This window comes from Cynocephalus volans, chromosome 5 (assembly GCF_027409185.1).
Source record: "Cynocephalus volans isolate mCynVol1 chromosome 5, mCynVol1.pri, whole genome shotgun sequence".
NCBI classification, from domain to species: domain Eukaryota; kingdom Metazoa; phylum Chordata; class Mammalia; order Dermoptera; family Cynocephalidae; genus Cynocephalus; species Cynocephalus volans.
The window spans coordinates 111510995-111526229 of record NC_084464.1 but is presented as its reverse complement, the minus strand read 5'-3'; the positions used below and the strand labels follow the sequence as shown (position 1 = coordinate 111526229).

The 15235-nt window shown below is 41.3% G+C and overlaps 1 pseudogene; it reads right to left on the bottom strand.

The window, feature by feature from the left end:
• LOC134379124 (uncharacterized) overlaps positions 1-15235 on the bottom strand; it is a 153272-nt pseudogene that overhangs the window by 125706 nt on the left and 12331 nt on the right.

Sequence of the window (15235 nt, the reverse complement as noted above, 5' to 3'; positions counted from 1 at the left end):
GGAGGATCTATGAAAATTTTTGAATGTGTATATTCTGAGGCCCAGAAAATTCACTTCTAAATATCTACTCTAAAGAAACACACTTGTGCACAAGGAGGCATGTGCAAGAAAGTTCAGTAGGCATGGTTTTTTTATAGGGAAAAAATGGCAACAGCTATTCATTAGGAGGTGGCTGTGTAATCTGCAGTATACAATAAAACACAATCCAGCCATTAAAAAGAACAGCAGATCTCCAAGACATATCGTTGGGTGAAAGAAGCAAGTTGCAGAAAGATATCCACATGGTACGACATATGGTACATATAGAAAACTAAAACACAAAATTCTCCAATACATATTTTTATGGGAACATATGTATGCACGTAAATATATTGAAAAAGCTCAAAGCAATAACAATGTTTACCTCTAAGGAGGTAGAATGGGACCAGCATTGGGGGGTGGAGCCAAAGGCGAATTTAACTTTCAGTAATGTTGCAAAATTTTTTACAAAGAGAAGCCACCTATTTATTACTTCTGTAGTTTAAAATTAATTTTTAAAAACTCCTTAAAGAGAAAAACAGTAACTTTACAATGGAGAAACCTGGCAAACACCACTAGCTTAACCAAGCGGGCAAGATTAACATCACCAGTGTTAAGTCATATTGAAAGTATGTTCTCTTGATATGATGTGAGGAGAAGTACATTTAGTCTCTGTGATACTTCCTCCCTCAAACCAAAACCCCAGAGTAACCACAGGAAAAACATCAAACAAACTCAAATCCTAATTTTAGTTTGAATGTCCCTAGAACATTCTATAGGTTGCCTGGCCAGTACTCCTGAAGACTGTGAAAGTCATGACAAACAAAGAAAGACTGAGAAAGTATCACAGACCAGAGGAGACTGGGGAGATATGGTGAATAAATGCAACGTGGTGCCCTGAATAGGCTCCTGGTGCAAAAAGAGACCATTAATGGAAAAGTTGGTGAAATCCAAATGAAGTCTAGTTTAGTTAACAGTAATGTACCAATGTTGGTTCCTTTGGCATGACAAATGTACCATAGTAATGTAAGACATTAATAATAGGAGAAATTGGATGAGGGGTATACAGGAACTCTTTGTACTATCTTTGCAGCTTTTCTGTAAATATCAAACTATCCCAAAATAAAATGCTTATTTTAAAAAGATTCCCCGAAGAAAGGTTACTGGAGAACAGCATTCACTGAGAATTGATCAGAAGCTGTTCTGAAGTTGTGCTGCAATTAATAATTACCTTCTTTCAGAGCCAAAATGGACGGTCCTATGAGGTTTGCTTTCCTTCATGCAGAAGGCCCTTAAGAAAGTTATTTGTCACAGGTAATTGGTTGCCACTTGCCATCTTCAGAATCAGGATTCTGACCAGCATACAGATGCTACAATTCATACTTGACTGCTACATGTTTGCAAAAGAGTAACAAAGCTTCAAAATTCATATGCACATTCCTGTAACTCCTTCCAGCTCTCACATTTTTACTTAATCCTAATCTGATCTGACTAAAATTCAACATTCAGAACGGCAATATGCTCCCATTGGGGCCCGGATACAGTAGAAAGTGATTCTTGACCAAAGCAGAAATACTTGAGGCGGTCACAAAGTAACACCCACAGGAAAATATGAAGGGTAGTGGAAAATACCAGCTGTTATTTCAGAATTTCCTCTCTTAAACCTAGTGCTATTTTCTGTTCCCTGCTTAGAAAGCCCTTCTCCAGGCTGTTTGCATGGCTGGCTCCCTCTTGTTCATTAAATTCAACTCAAATCCCACTCCCCACCCCAGATCTTGGCTGACCTCTATTGAAGTATGCCCTCTCCCAACATGGGTCTCTGCCCCCTGTGGTTTTCTTCCTGGCACTCACAATTAGAGTATAGATTTACTTCTTTGTTCACTCTGATTGTATGTTGCTCCCTGGGGGCAGGGAGTGGATCTGTTTCATTCCCTGAACCCAGTACAATTCCTGGCACAAGCGCAGCACCCATGTAATAATCACTGAATGAATGAATAAGAAACTGGAAAACTTTCATGACACTAATATGTAGGGTGATTTGTGTATGTGTTATATGTCTTCCCTCATGCCTCACCTCTGGAATCTGAAAATCTACAGGCATTCTTAGTTTCCTTATGGTCTATTTACCATAAGTCAACTTGAAAATACAGTGCTCATATTTTTTTCTCTTTGGACAATTCCAGAATGACATTTATAAGTCAGTAAATAGCTGAAGGAAGCGGTTTCTTTTCTTCCTTCCTTTCTTACTTTTTTTCTTTTTTCTTTTTAACATTTGGGCAACTACATTCAAAACAGACTTTGGCGAAGCGCAGTCTACCTCCTACAGTACCTGATCTTCCATCCCCTCTGCAAGTGCAGGGAGGAGTAACAGAGATAAAAGCACTTTCCGCCATGCCCGGCCTGGGATGACGAACATGCCAGTCTTCTCTCTCCAGCGTTCTACTCAACTTCCCCAGGACTTTGACTTTATACAATTTCAGTCTCTGTACAATTATCTTTGGGAGTGAAAATAATAGAATTTATGCAAATGGGTTCACTACAAATTCATACTCTCTTGCTTTCACTGGGGCCTCCTGGCTCCACAGTCACCTGCATGTTCTTCTCTCACTGACAGCGGTGCCTTTCCCCACAGTCAGGGACCCCTTTGCATGCCTCTCTCGCCTTCCACCTCACTAATGCAGACAAACTCTGCCTCTTCTCTCTCTGAGCCAGCCAGGACCAGTCAAGAGCACCTGCATTTTACCTTTTTGGACCTGAAACTTCTAAGTCTCTCATTCACCTCAAGGGAAGTGATGTCATTCGCCCTTTCTTGAAGTTATTCCTCCACCTGATTTCTTCATCCCATCCCTCCTCTTTGCCCAGGGTCATCTGTTTCTCAAATTTCCCCTTTCACTTCTTCCAACTCTGTTCTCACTGCTCTTTCCTCTCAGACTATAAACACGTTTGTGTCTTCTCATCTTAAATAAGCAAATGAAAGAAAACCCTTCTCTGAGAGCAACAAACAAATAATAGCAGATTATAGTTTCAAAAATGTATCATTGTAAAGACAAATACCCACTAGCTTTGTGTAGAAACTTTCTTTCACTGCCAAACTTCATTCCTATCCTTATGCAGCAGCAACCTAACTGGCTTCCCTGCCTCCGATCCCTTTCAATCCAACTCACACCCTGCTGCCACATTAATCATCCTAAAAAAATACACCTTTGTAAATATCACTTCCCCTACAGGATAAAGCACAAATTCTTTTGCCCAGAATTTATGGGCATTCACAACCTGCCCACCCACGACTGAAAAAGAAAAGAATAAAAAGCGCTTCCCTTTATTATATCTCCACATGAATCTTCCACTCAGCCAAACTGGCCTCAAACCCACCACATACAGTACCTGCTCTGCATCTCTGTTCATGCCATCCCTCCTAGAGTGTGCTTCCTACTTTCCTCTTCACCTCTTCCCCAAGCCCTGCTCTTTCTCCAAACCCATCTCAGTTTCCTCTCCTTCAAGAAGTTTCCTCCCCAGTAGAGCCAACCCAATAAACACAATATTTAATGACTACCAACTCACTGGGTGCTTAGTACTAGGACATGAAGCCTTGCATTGGTATTTAAGTGTAAGTGTCTGTCCTGGCAGGAGCAACATCTTATGTTATACCTCTTGATATCCCTCTTTTTAATTAGCACTTAATCTTTCTTATAATGAAAAGAAACCTGGCTAGGTGATAGAGCTCTTGGTCAGGAGGGTCTCAGAAACACTACCAAAGTAAATTTCTAAGGGCCATACACAGGTGGCAAGTTAAACAGAAAGGTGTATTGGTTACTTTTTCCTGTTGTACCTGATAGAGTTTGATATTGCTTTAAATATTCTCCCAAATTTGTTCATAGTTGCACTGGTGCAAACCCTGGGAAGTCACGCAAGATGGGTGATGTTGAGCCAGAGTGACTGTCTTTGCAGAGTGATTTTGAAGCACTTGCATTTCTTGCTCCAGGTCAGAAATCTCAGGCAGAACAGAGAGGATAGGGAATGGTTAGGAGAAGTGTTACTCCCTTCTTCTCAGCAAGAATTTGGTCACATACATATGAATAAGAAAAAACCCTAGGTGGGACTTTATTCAATTAAAAAATAAAATTAAACTCCAACATCATGCTTCTCCAAATTCAACACTTTAGGTATTCAAATATACATAGCAGCTCATTTAAAATTCTGTGACAAGCCCCTAAAGATAATAGCAGGTGGCACTCTCACAAGTGTTGTGGCACCAGTGAAGAGATAAACATCCATCAGCTTTGGGTGCAAACTCTGTCCAGTGGGTTGCATCAGAAGAGCTTTATAAGGACATGGATTTATAAGGATACAGACCTGGGCTTGTATCCCTACCCGAATCTTGGCTTTTCCATGCAGAGAGAAGCAAGTCAACCTAACAAGAATACTAATGGTGTCTCTCCCCAGATCGCTGCAATAATGCCTGGCATGCAATAGGAACTTAATAAATGACCCTTCTCCTCTTCTGAAGGTAAAGAATTGAATAATGGTCCCAGAATTAAACTTCTATTTCAGTGATACACACATTACTATATCATTTAAATATCACAAAGAACCTCAAGGATCATTTACTTCAATCCCTATGAAAATCCCAGAGGCATCTTTTGCAGATATAGAAAACTTTATCCTAAAATTCATATGGAATCTCAAGGGACCCCAAATAACCAAAACAATTTTGAAAAAGAATAAAGTTAGATGACTCATACTTCCTAATTTCAAAAAATATTACAAACCATAGTAGTCAAAACAGTGTGGTAGTGGCATAAAGACAGACATAAAGATCAATGGAATAGGATCAAGAGCCCAGAAATAAACCCTCACATATATGGTTGAGAATGTCAAGACCATGAAATGGGGAAGGATGTGTCTTCAACATATGGTGCTGGGAAAACTAAATATCCACATGCAAAATAATGCAATTTTATCCTTATATTACACCATGTACAAAAATTAACTCAAAATGGATTTAAGACCTAAATGTAAGACCTGAAACTATAAAACTCTTAGAAGAAAACATAGTGGAAAATCTTCATAATACTGGATTTGGAATGATATCTTAGATGTGACACCAAAAGCTGAAGCAACAAAAGCAAAAATAGACAAATGGGACCACATCAAACTTAAATACTTTTGTGCATCAAAGGACACAATCAATAGAATGAAAAAGCAATTTATGGAATAGGAGAAGATATTTGCAAATCATATATCTGATAAGTGGTTAATAGCCAGAATATATAAAGAACTCCTAAAACTAAATGACAAAAAAATCAAATAACCCAATTAAAAAATGGGCAGTCAATTACAAAAATAAATAAAAATAAACAAAGTAGGCAAAAGACTTGAAGAGACATTTCTCTAAAGATAATATACAAATGGCCAACAAGCATAAGAAAAAATGTTCAGCATCACTAATCATCAGAAAAATGAAAATCAAAACCGCAATGAGATATCACCTAACACCCATTAGGATAACTACTATTAAAAAAACACAAAAACAAACAGAAAAAAACAGAGAATAACAAGTGTTGGCGAGGATGTGGCAAACCCTCGTGCACTGCTGGTGGAAATGTAAAAGGGTGTAACTGCTATGAAAAACAGCATGGAAGCTCATCAAAAAATTAAAAATAGAATTACCATATGATCCAGCAATTCTACTTCTGGGTATATATCTGAAACAATGGAAAGCAGGATCTCAAGAGGTATTGCACACTCATGTTTGTAGCAGCACTGTTCACAATAGCCATGAGGTGGCAGCAACCAAACATCCCTCGAGAGATGAGGAGATTAAGAGTGTGGTGAGTACTTACAAGAAAGTACTATTCAGCTTTAAAAAGGAATGAACTTTGACACAGGCTACAATATGGATGACCCTTGAGGACATTATGCTAATGAAATAAGCCAGTCATAAAAAAAAATACTTTATGATTCCATGTATTTGAGGTATTTACAGCAGTGAAATTTTTAGAAACAGAAAGTAGAATGGTGGTTGCCAGGAGCTGGGAGAGGGGGAAATAAGGATTTGTTGTTTAATGGGTATAGGATTTCAGTTTTGCATGATGAAAAGTTCTGGAGATCTGTTGCACAACACTGTGAATGTACTTAATGTACTTACTGAGTTGTACACTTAAGATGGTTAAGATGATCAATCATGCTATGTGTTTTTACCATGATAATAAAAAGAATCACCAAGTTTAATATTTTTGTTCCACAGAAGAGGAAACTAAGGCTCAAGGAGGTTACATGACGAGACTGGTATCACACAGAGACTTGGTGGTAAAGCGAACTAAAACCCAGCTCTTTTGACAATTTTTATTCTCTACTGAAAGCTAACAGGATTTTTAAAGTTTGGCAATGAGGTTAGAAAGTTCTGAACAAAGTCTTCATATTGAATCCATGCCAACCTTTTTAAAAAGGGAAAAAAGATTCCATTTTTTGAGTGTGAATTTAGCAAGAATCTTATCTACAAAGAACATGTTTCTTTTCTTACCTTCAAACATTGCTTGGAGTTGCATTGATATATCTATTCTTCTCTGTTCTTTTATTTTGGTCAAGAACCTCTTTTGCCAAGGATCACATTTTGGCTTGATCTAGTGACAAACATGTTCATGTAGAGTACAACATAACAGAATGGTTGGCAATAAAAGTTGCAAGCAAAGAGATTCAAGGACCATCTGAAATGGGATCTGGCCTCCAGGCTAGAAGGTTTGCTAGGGCGTATGAGGTCTTGGAAAGGGTCTGCACAGGTTCACAAATCTGTGGAGGGCCACAGCAGCAGCAGTTCCTGTGGTACCTGGTCTATGAGATGCAGCAGCTCCCCAGGATAACACCACATGATCCATGAGCCGGAGGAACCCTAAACCTGTCTGTGTTGGGCATTGCACTTTATTTATGGGGCAAGAGAAGTTTTCCCACAGACTCCTTGTGACTCCACACTTAAAACTTCATCTTCCACATTAACAAACTATATTTCAAAAGTTAGTTCTGTGGCTGTAAATACCATTTATATGCTGATAACTCTCAAATTGATAACTCAGCTTTAAGATCCAGCCTGTCATGTCCAACTATCTCCATGATATTTTACTTGGTTGTCAAATGTAACAATCTAAAACAGAGTCCAGCTTCCCGTACACCAACCATTCTGTTGCTCAAGTTCCAGACCTAGGAGTAATCTTTGATTTCTCTCTGATAGAGTTTGGATGTGTTGTCCCCCCCAAACTCATGCAGAAATCTGATCCCCAATGTAACAGTGTTGGAAGAAGCTGTTTGAGTCATGCGGGCATATCCCTCATGAATGGGTTAATGCTCTCCCTGAGGGTGGGGGCCCTGAGTGAGTTCTCACTCTACTAGTTCCTGCGAGAGCTGGTTGTTTAAAAAGACCCCGGCACCTTCCTCTCTGCTCTCTCTGCTTCCACCATCTTGCAATGTGAGACCCCTGGGTCACTGTTGCCACCACTAGATGGACTTTGGATTTCCCATCCTTAGAAACTGTAAGCAATAAGTTTCATTTTCTTTATAAATCACCCAGTTCTGTGTATTTTGTTATAAGCAACACAAACGGACTAACACATTCACCTTCCTCTCATTCCATCTCTTTCACTGCTGTGGTCTGAATGTTTGTGTCCTTCTAAAATTCATATGTTGAGTTCACTTGGTTAGAGTGTGGTACTAATAACACCAAGGTCAAGCATTTGGATCCTCTTACTGGCCAGCCCCCCACCCCCCACTCCCCCAAAATTCATATGTTGAAATCTAATCCCCAAGGGGATGGTATTAGGAGTGGGACTGGGACCTTTGAGATAAGATCATGATGATGGAACCCTCATAAATAGTGCCCTTGGAAGAAAGGCCCGAGGGAGCTCCTTTGTCCCTCCCACCATGTGAGGACACAGCAAGAAGTCAGCAGTCTGCAGCCCAGAAGAGGACCCTCACCAGAACCCCACCATGCTGGCACCCTGATCTTGGATTTCACAGCCTCCAGAACTGTGACCAATAAATTTCTGTTGTTTATAAGCTATCCAGTTTATGGTATTTTATTGCAGCAGCCTGAATGAACTAAGATAATCATATATTTCTTTCCTTCATAATATAATAAATCCTTATTCATAGATTCCATATTTGCAATTTGTCTACTCACTAAAATATATTTGTGACCCAAAAATCAATAGTGGTAGAGCTTCCATGGTCATACATAGACACACACAGAGCAGTGAAAATATCTGAGTCCCCCAATGGGCACATTCCCAGCTAAGGCTGAAGAAGACTACATTCTGCCTTCTTGTTTCTGCTCTCATACTATAAACAGTGTCCTTTCCATCGTCTATTTAGTGCCACATTTTTCACACTTTTGTGTTTTTTTGTTGGTAATTTCACTGTTGAAATAGTCCCTAAGCACAGTGCTAAAGTGCTGTCTAGTGTTTCTAAACACAAGAAAGCTGTGATGTGTTTTCTGGAGAAAATGCATGTGTTAGATAAGCTTTGTTCAGGCATGAATTATAGTGCTGCTGGCCATGGGTACAATGTTAATGAATCAATAATACATATTAAATAAGGTGTCTTTAAACAGAAACACACATAAAATAGGGTTATGTATTGATCAATGTTGTGGCCAGAGGCTGGCAGGAACCTAACTTTATATTTCCCTTAGGGGTAACGATTCAGCACTCTCTAAATCAGTGTTCGTGGTGACTTTCTAGAACATAACTACCTCAAATAATGAGAATGTTTCTACTTAGCATTACCTAAAATCATCTTATTTAATCTGCTTTTTTGTGTATTGTTTGTGAATTGTGTATCTGCAGCACCAAGGGCTACACCTAACACACTTGTATATACCAAAAAAATAACTTTTGACTAAAAAGTTAGATTTACACAGGTCAATTAGACCTTTGGTATTATTCTTTGTTTGTGTCTGAGATCATTAACAATGAGAGGGGAGTTTGGGCTGAACAGAACAAGGTACAGGTTCTGGGGAGCTACCAGAGAGGGCAGATGGGCATGGCTAACTTCAACACAGAGCCAAGGCAGGAAAGAGCTGGGAAATTTTGGTGCACAAGGCCAGGTTCTTGAGTTGCCTCCCCTGAGTACTGGCAGGCATCTCCCATTGGTCCTAAAGGACACTTTGATGAGGTCAGGGAGAGGGAATAACAGGACCAGACACACTTGGTGCTGCCAGGTTGCTTGCCCTGGTTAGAGGGCACTTTGTGACACTGCTGGTAGCATCATTGGCCGGTGACAGTCACCACAGGCCTCCTTAACTTAATAAAGGAAATCCAGTTCGCTCTCTCTTTCAGGACCACACAAAGTCTGATCAAACCCAAATTCTCTGCTTTAGTCACCCCGGCCTCATAGTCCAGAAATGTTTGCATTCTCTGTTGCCCCATGAAGATGCTTTGAAATTTTTGGCAAACCTAAACAAGATTAAGAAGAGAGAAGTGAAGCCTAGAAAAAAGTCTCAGATTGTGAGCAATTTCAACAACAGCCATTGATTATCTTTGAAATAGCCTTGAGTTAAACTAATTCATAAAACACAACTCTGTGATAGCAACAGGATCTCAAATGGACATATCTGTGTGGCACATGTAATTAGTCAGCTCATTACCATAATTGTGGGTGTATTACTCATTGTGAATGCTCCAAAGATTGGAAATACAAGTATATTAACATATCTATTCATATGTATTTTTAGCTAGACCCTAAATATAAGTGGGAAGTAAATTGTCTACCTGTGGAGATACATACTTTTTTCTCACCACATGGTAAACTAGAAAATCTAAGGATTAAATAAATGCTGCTCTCAGAATCCTGAGTAGGATATTTCTAGAAAAGTTTCCAAATGCTGGGACCTGTTAAAATTCTTTAGGTAGCTTGCCCTGTTCCCTTCACATCTCACTTTTAGACTAAGGCTACCAGTGCTTTCTATGACATAACTTTCTGCTGCCAAAATGCTGAACAGTGCTCCTTCCTTCTCCAGAGTGGCCCAAGCTCAACCGCTGAGACTGTGGGGGTGTCTTCATCATTGCACTGGCCACACGGGATCATGACTTGGTGCACAAGGCCAGGTGCCCTCCATGAGGGCACCAAGCATGAATCTCAAGATATCACCACATACTGATGGCTGCACAACAGTGTGAATGAATGTAATGCCACTGAACTTAAAATGGTTAAAATGGTAAATTTTATGTTATGTATATTTTACTACATGTGTGCATGTGTCTGCTATGCACACACGCACATACACAGAGCCTACCATGGTGCAGGCACATACTAGGACTTCAGCAAAGGTCTTCGGATGAGTGAGCAAGTTTCTGAGTCACAGAGCTGACAATTCTTTCAGTTAATGCTGGTACCACCGAGGCTATCTAATACTCTCTAATACTGTTGCCCCTAGCCACATGTCACTGTTTAACATTTAAATGTGAATGAATTAAAATGAAATAAAACTTAAAATTTAGTTCCTCTGATTCACTAGCCACATTTCAAGTGCTCAGTAGTCATATGTGACTAGTGATTAACATAGCAGAGAGCACAGATACAGAACATATCCATCATTACAGGAGTTCAGTGAGAAAGTGCTTATCTAGGGCTGGGTTGGCAAACTTTCTTAAAGGACCAGGTTTTAGATATTCTATCCTTTACAGAGCACAAGTTCTGTGTTGCAACTACTCAAGTCTGCAGCAGCAGTGTGAAAGCAGCCTTAGACAACACATAAGTAGGCATGGCTGTTGCTATGGTCTGAATATTTGTGTCCCACAAAACTCATGTTGAAATCTTAACTCCCAAGATGATGGCATTAGGAGGTGGAGCCTTTGGGAGGTGATTAGGTCATGAGGGTTGCACCCTAATGTATAGGATTGGTGCTCTTATAAAAGAAGCCCCAGAGAGAGCCTTGCCCTTCTACCATGTGAGGACACAGGAAGAAGGCACCATCTATGAGCCAGATAGCAGGCCCTCACCAGACACTGAATCTGCCTTGATCTTGGATTTCCCAGCCTTCTGAACTGTAAGAAATAAATTTCTGTTATTTGTAAGCCACCCAGTTTCTGGTATTTTGTTATAGCAGCCTGAATGGACTAAGATGGTTTTATTACAATACAGTTTTATTTTTATTTATATATATTTTTAAATCTTTTATTGAATCAAAATTGATTACACATATTTTGGGAGTTCAACATTGAGATATGTTGATCAAATCAATATTACTAGCATATATATTGTTACAGATCATAATTATTCTTTATGCCCCTTGTCCAATCTCTCTCCATCTCCCTCTCCCTTCCCCCTCCCCCCTCTAATTACTCTAGATTTCTTCTCTCCTTCTGAAAGAATAATGGTTACTCTGTTGATTTGTTGCTTAGATGAACTGTCCAGTGCTGAGAGGTGTGATCAGGTCCCCCAATATTATCACAGAGCAGATGATATTCTGACACCCTGGAATGGGCTTTGTGGAGAGAGACATCCTCTTCTTTATCTTTGCTGATGACTCTCCTTGTGTCAATGCACTCCAGTGGCTGGTGGACCATCCGCATGATGGTTGTTGCTGCTTTTGCAGCAGCCCTGGTTATTATGGTGGCTGTGGTAGGCCACCCACATGGAGGTGATATTTTTGGCATGCTTCTTGGTACTGGTGGTGTGCCTGGTTGTGGGGAGTGTCTGGTCTCCAGCTCCATGCCTCATGTGCCCTGACAGGCCTCAAGGTGCTGGTGGTGTGCCTGGGCTGGAACTAATCTTTTGTCCTTTGCTTACTTCTAAAACAGGTGAGCTTCCTCTGGGAACCAGTACTTGAGCTGTGTGGTTGAGCTAAATTGCTGCTTTGCTGCTGATTCCCTAGGGAAGGCTTTTTGTGCAGCTCAGGGTTTAATGGTTGACCTATAGGTACTTCCGGCTCTCCAGATACCAGGTGCACCTGGGTTGTGTAGAAACTCTGATCTGGGCCTGAGTTTTTTCATCAAACTGCACCCCATGCAATTCTATATTCCTGATCAGTCTCTTCTGAGTGGTCCTGCTCTGATTGTGGGGTGGATTGGCTGTCCTTGCTGTGTCCCAGTGTTCTCTCCTGGTGGGCCTGTCTCACCCACCACCCGTGCTCTAAACACTTCCCATGGGGCAGGCTCCACACCAGTCACTTGCAATGACTCACCAGCCTCTGAGCTGCTCCCTTTTTCTGGTTGTTCTGGCTCCTTGCTCTTATGTGGGTCCACGGGAACACTGTTAGTGGTCTTGCTGTCCTGGGGGCCACAAAGGCCCTCTTCTCCCCTGCCACCTCCAAGTAACTCCATCTGAAGGGCACAGCTGTGGCTTCTGCCGGCTCCTGCTCCATTTGCTCAGCAGCTCTGGCATTAAAGCAGCTGCGGCCCAAAATGCTCAGAGCAGTTTTTTCTTTCTCTCATTGTGGCTTCTTCCACCTTCATGAACTCCGTAGGTCTCTCCTCCTCTTCCCCTGAGCTCCAGCAGCCCCAGCTTGGCTGATGTTACATTATTATAGTTGTTAATTGGTTGATTTGTGGGAGAGAGTGACTCTGGGGACCATCTATTCTGCCATCTTGACCAGAACTCTCTTTAAGGCTCACAATTTTATTTTTAAAAAACAGGTGGTGGGCTGCCCACTGTAGTTTGCTGACCCTGCTCTAGGGCATTAGAGTATCAGAATAATCAGTACCTAAGTACAGGGACTCTTTCTACACAAAAAAGTTGTTGTAATGTGATTATCTTGGGAGCACTGTTACCATTTCATATAATACTGTTATTAGAAAATCAAAAGTGGAAACTATCACCATGTAAAGGAGGCAAGTTGTTCTTTGGGAACAAGGCTGCTTTGTTGGAGTGCTCAGCCAGCCTCGTGTTCTTTTGTTTATCATTGATAATAGTCTACTGTGCTAAAATTTATTTTTATTTATCTTGGTTCCTTTTAAACACCATCTTATTCTGGTTCTGTTTTGCCCTTCATAACACTTGGTGAGAATAAGGGTGAGGACGTTCCCGTAGAAGTACTCTGCTGAAGACAGTGCTGCTGGTGACATGAAAAGGAAGGCAAAAGCTAAACATCACTGCCTTCAAAGAAACCAGGGGACATATGATGCCATTAGTTCCCGTGAGCTTAGAGTCAGTGTTATGTACTACTAGAAATAACACTGGTGAAATGAGGCTGGAACAAGTACAAATACAAGTGAAACATCAAGGTCAAGCAAGTGGTGATAGAGGAGACAGTGGCTACTTCTTACAGGAAGAGCATTCAAAAACATTCAGATTTGATTTTTGCCTGTTTGGACCAGTTAATTTATTATTTTTCCTAGAAAATATATACACTTGCAAATAATATACTGCTAGAAATGGAAAAATATCTTTATTATTGAAATCTTCCTAAAAATTTTATTATAAACCTGAACTCTCTACCCATGGTCCTGTTTTTCCCTTTGAAACATGTTTGGGTTTTTTTTTCTTAATTTTATTAATATTATTTTTTACATTCTAGAATGTTGTTGCAGAGCAGTTGGCGGGGGAGAGGGGAAAAGGGAAGGAAATGAGATGGAAGAAGAAGGACGGAAGAGCGGCAGGATCGAGGCCTGTGGCACCCCCCTCATTCCCATAGGGGAGACCAGTGGGCTTCCAGCAGTGGCTTGGTCATTGTTGGGCTGGGTGCAGATGTCAACTGGGTGTGGCAATAGCCCTTGGGCCCCACCCCCCAGCTCAGGAACCCAGGGCCCTTTTTGCTGAGGCTTGCTGGTTGCCACAGGGCTGGTTGGGGGTGTGTGGTCAGGGCCCAGGGGTGTGGTCAGGGCCCTCAGCCCCCCCTCATCATCCTGGCTCTGGAGAACATGAGGTGCCTCCTGAGGCAGCTCGGTGGTTCCTGCTAGGCTGGTTGCTCATGTTGGGGGGACGTGGATGAGGTGCACAGACCCCCACTGCCCTGGCTCGGGAGAGACTGGGGTACCTCCTGAGGTGGCTTGAAACACGTTTTAACATGGCTTTTGATAATGAGCTTTTGTGTTTGTTTTTTTTTAAGGAAGTGAGACACTGCGTTCTAGCAGAGAAGACTGCATGACATTAGACAGCACTACACAATGTACACTCGACTGAATATAAAGCATTTTGTCAGTAAGGAGAGCTGTTACAACACATTCTGAGAATCAAAGGACTTCAGACACTTGACACCCTGCCACGCAAATTTGTCAAATCCTGGCTACCTTTATATCATGTACTATGGGCTGTACCCTACCTTTTTAAAAAAATTAAATCCCACAATCCTTCTGGGATCACTATTTGAGTGTCCCTTTACTCTTACAGAAAGGAAGTTCTTCCTAACTGCTCATCTAAATTTCATGTTACTATTTTATTTTATCACTCTAGAAACAATGTTGGCAGTATAAACGTGCAACTTTGTGACAAATACTAGAGTGTTCTTCCATGAACACCTACCTATATTTGTTAACAAAGAGTACATCAAGGATCAAGGAAAGAAGTTCCATTTCCTTAGCAGAGCCCCTTAGCTCCTCCACATCCTATGGGATATTGAAATGGGAGAGCAGGAGCTTCTGCTGAGGTTTGCATTCTCCTGCTTCTGTTGTGTGTTGGGGCAGGACAAAAGCAGCTTCTGTTCTCACTGTCCCTGAAAAAAATCCAAAATCAAGGGCGTTAAGAACATCAACACCAGTCAGGGGGAGAGAAAAGGAGTATCCTTTGAGAGAGCTGGAGGCAAGACCTCCTCTGCCGATGGGAGGACCATTCTGCACCTTGCCCATCCTTCCCTGCCTCAATTTACTGCATCACACTGGGCCAGGAGTATCTGACAAATCCCTGGAGCAGGGTTTCTGCAGGAGGCAGCAAGGACACCTCACCATCTCACTCCTTGCAGGAGAAACTCAACAGACCTTTTGGGGAATAACTTAGTGGGAACAGAATTGCCTATAGTCCTTTGTGGTAAATGAAGAATATTATTTATAAATTAACCAACAAATTTGAAGAAATTGAGAGCCTTCACCTGGCCTTGCCTGACTAACTCCCAGGAGTGTCTAAGGACCCAGTTTGGACTTGCCTCCCCACAGAAGCCTTCTCAGATGTCCCACAACTGGGATGGCTGCCTCTCCCAGCTTCTTCTGTGACACCCTGTACATACTCTGAGCAAGATGTCACTCAGAGTAGAAACCTGGTCTGGTTTCTTTCTTTTCTTTTTTTTTTTTTTTTGGCA